Raw genomic sequence first — 5392 nt, forward strand, 5'->3', positions numbered from 1 at the left:
TCATTGTTAGCAACAATAGAAACATTAGCTACAGAGTTAGGAGTAGTAGTAAGATTATCTAATTTTTGACAAATAGACGTTAATTGAGCTTGCAAAAAGGATACATAATCGACATTATGTTTTCCTTTATTTGCAAACCCTCTCGGATTCCCGTATTGGGAATTGTGTATTGCCATATCTTCGATAACCTGTCCTGCATCGTCCACATTTAAATTCATGAATCTCCCACTAGTTGCAGAATCTAGAACCGATCTAGATGAATTTCCAAGTCCATTGTAGAAGGCTTGGATCAATTTCCATTGTGCTAGATTGTGGTGGGGGCATTCTCTCTGTAGATCCTTGAACCTCTCCCAGGCCTCGTATAAAGTTTCGTCGGCCTCTTGAGCGAAGTTCTGAATAGCACTCCTTAGTACAACTATTCTCTCTGCAGGGTAATATTTATTATAGAAATTCAAAGCAAGAGTTTCCTAGTCAGTAATACCAAGTGCAGTTCTATTCAAACTATTAAACCATAATTTAGCTTTGCCACATAATGAAAAGGGAAAAAGAATCTCTCTGATTTGGTCCTGCATGACCAAAGCTTGTCTAATGGTGTTACAATACTGGCAGAAATCTGCAATGTGAAGATTAGGATCTTCACCCTTAGCTCCACTAAATTGCTTCCTCTCTATCATCGTGATAAATTGGGGCTTGATCTCAAATTGAAATCCATCTAGAGCCGGAGTGGGAGTAAGGTGCGGAAAGTCTGTGAGCTTCGGCTGCGAGTAGTCACTGAGTTTCTTTTGGGTCGTCATCTCTGATTCTGAATCTGAAGGAATTTTTGCATCGCTAGAATCAGAAGGAGGGTCTCTTCGATTGTTGTCTTCCTCAGAACCCGCCAAAATTTGTCTATAAAGATTCCTTTGCCTATGGAACGAGCGCTCGATCTCAGGATCGAATGGAATGTAACCTGATCTGGAACACCTAGGCATAAACAAGGAACTAAAAGACAAATATGAGAATTGTCTCAAAGAACTAACGTTCTCTGAGACAAGAGGGGATAATCTAGACTACAAAAATAATCAGAAAATAAAAATAAAACCGTTTCCCCGGCAACGGCGCCAAAATTTGACAGGCTCAAATCGTAATCACCTAATAAAAAATAAAACCTAAATCCACTAACTATGTAGATAGGGAAGAAGGGTCGAACCACAGGGAAACAACTCAATTTACTCCTAATTAATTAAATGCAATCTAACTTATCAAGTAACAAATTGTTGTAAAAAGGTAATTAAATACTAAAAGTAAGAATAGGAAAGGAATAAAAAGGGATGTAAGTCAATAAAGGGAAAACCTAGGGCATAGGTTCACTAATAAACAATATTCCAGGGCAAATCATAATAAGCAATCATCAAGCATCAATTAACCAAATTATAAAGGGCTTTCGCTACGTATTATAATCACAGAGTTAATTTACCGGTATTAAATCTCATCTCTCGAATCTTGACTTAACCATTTATAAATTAGTCTGCTTATTGAAACTAAGCCTAAACATCAATTCTCATCTGTCAAATCTCGAATTAATATTGCTAAACTCATACAATTAAATCTGGCCAAACCTAATTGCATAGCATTAAATCAACCAATAGGAAATTAATCAAGCATTGATAATCAACAATCACAAATTACCCCTTCATATTATTTATTAGATCCCCATAAACCCTAGAAATAAAACTACTCAAACATAATTAAATCTAAACTAATCAAAACAATAAAGCAACACATGATGAAAGAATTAAAGAAAATAACTAAAATTAAAAGAGAAGGAATTGTTACCAAAAGAAATCTGGATTAAGGAATGGAGTTAAGAACTAAAGTTGAGAGAATTTTAGAGAGAGAAAATATTCTAAGTAGAGAGGGAAAATCTAAAAAAGAAGGTAATCAAAATTACGTACAAAAATCGTACTTAAACATCCCTAAAACAAATCCTAATTGAAAACTAACAATCTCGACAATCAGATCTTCCAAAAACACGCGCCCGATCGGGCGAAGGACTGCCTGATTGGGCCCGCCTTTTTTCCTTCGCCCTTCCTGATGCGCCGTGCCCGATTGAGCTTACGCTCACCCGATCGGGCGCGCCTTCTTGGTGCTGCTGCTTTGTGCGCGCCCGCTCGATCGGGCCCGGCTTCTTCTTCGAGGCTTGAACTTCGATTGGGCTCGATTTTTTGGCCCAATCCGGATTTCCTCTTTGGGTATTGAATACTCGATCCATGTGCCCCGGTATCACATACCGAACCCTTAATCACCGGCTCTAACCGGTCTTGGGCTTCAAAGACGGTCGTGTCCTCCTAATGCTCGTAGTTGCTTCGTGAAAAACTCGGAAAACGCTCCAAATGTGCAATTTCCTACAAAACTCAAGCAAAGCTACAAAAACACTAGAAAACAAAAATTAGTAATAAAAGTGGCTCTAAAGAGCCAAAAACACCACTAATTATGACCATGGAATGGGGATAAAACACTATATAAATTGGACATATCATTGCCCACCATCTGTAGACACCCAAATGTGTCTCCCCAAAACCAAACCCAGTGATGAATACCTTTCATGTCATTTTATTATCGAACGAAGTGAAATGTGAAAAGTCTTGTGATGCGGTTGTTTTAATAAAATACTTCGTTATGTTTTTGAAAATATTTCTTTTCTTACCCTATATATGGAAAACGTTCAATGCAGTTTAGTATGATCCAAGGTAAGGGTCCAATAATGGTTTAGTTGGATGAAGCTTGAAAATATCTTTCTAACGATATATTATAAGCCCAATTCCGATGAATAATGAGGATGTTATGGCCAAAATACTAAACTGGGCCCAAACCGGATTTTACCAACGACCCGATGATCATGTGGAGGGTCCATAGGTTTAATCCCATTCCTAAACTAATTAGGATTTATTAGAAGCTTCTATAAGCTTCTAAAAGATCTTAAGTATCCTTTTTTGAAAAGATAAGATCAGAATTGGAAATTGAATAAAACTTCTCTTTTTGAGAATCCTTGTTCTGTGCGATATGGAAGATGTTTAGATATTATTTTCATTCCTCATAATTTTTATCCAAGTCTTATATGGTTGGATATATCTTGAAATTATCTTTCTAATGATACATTATAATATTAATTTCAAGCTATAACGAAAAAGATATGAAAGAAATACGAAACTCTATCCAAAACTGTTATCCTTCCACTATTTCGGCCATATCTTTTTATTTACAAAATATTTTAATCTGATTCTAATGGGGTTGTAAATTATACTTTAAGAGCTTTCCAAAGACATATTATATGACTTATTTGGACTTTTGGATCAAAAGATATGATAAAAACAAAATCTGCAAAAAACTGTCCCAGCGCCAAACGACAGATCTGTCGCACGACGACAAGGTCTGTTGGCTTGTCGCCAGGCTCTGTTGCGTGCGATAGCCATGCAACAGAACCAATTTTATTTCAATTCGAATTCTAATTCTTTTCTATCGTTTCCGGACTATTTTCTTATAAATAGGGGTCGTATCTCCACGTTTTTGATTCATTCACAATCATCGACAATCATCTAATTCTCTATTCTTTCTCTCTCTAAAGCTAGAAGCTTGTTCTTTCTCCCTCTTTCTAACCCTTCCCTCTTACAAAATTCCGCATATACAAGTTTGAGATACACCTAGCCAAGTTCGAAGTTGCCTTCGCCCTAGACGTGAAAGGTTGATAATTTCTGAGGGTTTGGTCCCAAATCTCTATTTCAATTATTTGATTTAATTTTTTATTTATTATTTTCCTTGAACTTAATAACGCGTGTATTCTGTTATTAGAAAGAGATACGAGACATCAAAATAAGTAATTTAATTACTTTATTGATCTTTTGATATAAAAATCATGTTTATATTATTTTGTTGATTCCTAGTATCATGTTAGGATGTTTTTATTGCTTCCTAGTATTATGTTTAGGGTTAACTAATATTTATGATATTATGTATGCCTATTAGGCTTCCTATTTCTTTTTTATATCATGTTAGTATCATGTTAGGGACAAAGCTTTGATCTTTAATGTTTAGTGACATGCTAGGGTTTGTTATTAATCTTGTTAGTATCATGCTGCCTAAGATCTTGCTAATATTATTATGCTTTATTGTTAATATGATGATGAATACGAGAAGAATAAATTAGATATTGAATATTTCAAGCATCCCACACTTGATCCCCACTGTGATCATACACTTAATCATGGCGGCGTCCAAAGGGAAGGAAGCCAGAGTAAAAGAGTCGCCAACAAGTTTTAGGAACTTATAAATCGTTCACAGGGTGAAGGTTACACCTCTTAATGATCCAGGAGATCGTTAACTCCAATAGGTCTGGAACCATGACTAGAAGTTCGGGGATGAAGGTACAAATCGAACCTAAAAGAAATTAAACTTGCCCTAAAAATAGGCCTCTACTTTATTCTTCTCGTATTCATGTGCGCTTTCTAACTAACATACAATCAATAGGTTAACCCTAAACCTGTTTAATCTATGTTGGTTGAATATTAATGCACAAACAAATCTATTATTGGCGACCACTTGAATTATAATCATATTAACCTAAACAAGATTATTAATTATCTTATTAAGCGTGATTACAAGTACAAATTCCCTTTAAACATGCATAATAGGCGTGATAAAGCAATAACAATAATAATAATATATCAAGCAACATAATAATAATCATCATAATAATAAATCATAATATTAATAGCAAGATCCTAGGATTGATACCAACAAGATTAATAACAAACCCTAGCATGTCACTAGGCATAAAGATCAAAGCTTTAACCCTAACATGATACTAACATGATAGAAAGAAAGAATAGGAAACATCATATAAACATACATGATATTATAAATATTAGTTATTACTCTAAACATGATACTAGGAAGCAATAAAACATCCTAACATGATACTAGGAATCAACAAAATAATTTAATTATAAGCATGATTTCTATATCAAAAGATCAATAAAGCAATTAAATTACTTACTCCGATGCCTCGTACCTCTTTCTAATAATAAAATACACACGTTAGTAACTTCAAGGAAAATAATAAATCAAACAATTAAATTAAATAATTGAAATAGAGATTTGGGACCAAACCCTCAGAGATATTAAACCTTTCACGTCTAGGGCGAAGACAACTTCGAACTTGGTTAGGTGTGTCTAGAACTAATGAATGTGGAATTTTGTGAGAGGGAAGGTTTAGAAAAAGAATAGAGATCGAGAGAGAAAGCTTCTATCTTTTAGAGAGAGAATAGAGAGAGATGATTATTGTGAATGATGAAAAACGGGGGGATACGACCCCTATTTATAGAAAAAAATAGCTCGGAATCAAATCAAGTCATAT

At 34.8% G+C, this 5392-nt stretch overlaps 1 non-coding gene across 1 annotated transcript; it reads left to right on the forward strand.

Moving 5' to 3' along the window:
• Positions 1–306: 306 nt before the first annotated feature.
• Positions 307–413, forward strand: LOC145566535 (small nucleolar RNA R71). Its single transcript, XR_014095442.1, has one exon. It is a non-coding gene; the product is annotated as a small nucleolar RNA R71 (small nucleolar RNA).
• The last annotated feature ends 4979 nt before the right edge of the window (positions 414–5392 follow it).

Source organism: Chenopodium album, chromosome 1, assembly GCF_948465745.1.
Source record: "Chenopodium album chromosome 1, dcCheAlbu1.1, whole genome shotgun sequence".
Lineage (NCBI taxonomy): Eukaryota > Viridiplantae > Streptophyta > Magnoliopsida > Caryophyllales > Amaranthaceae > Chenopodium > Chenopodium album.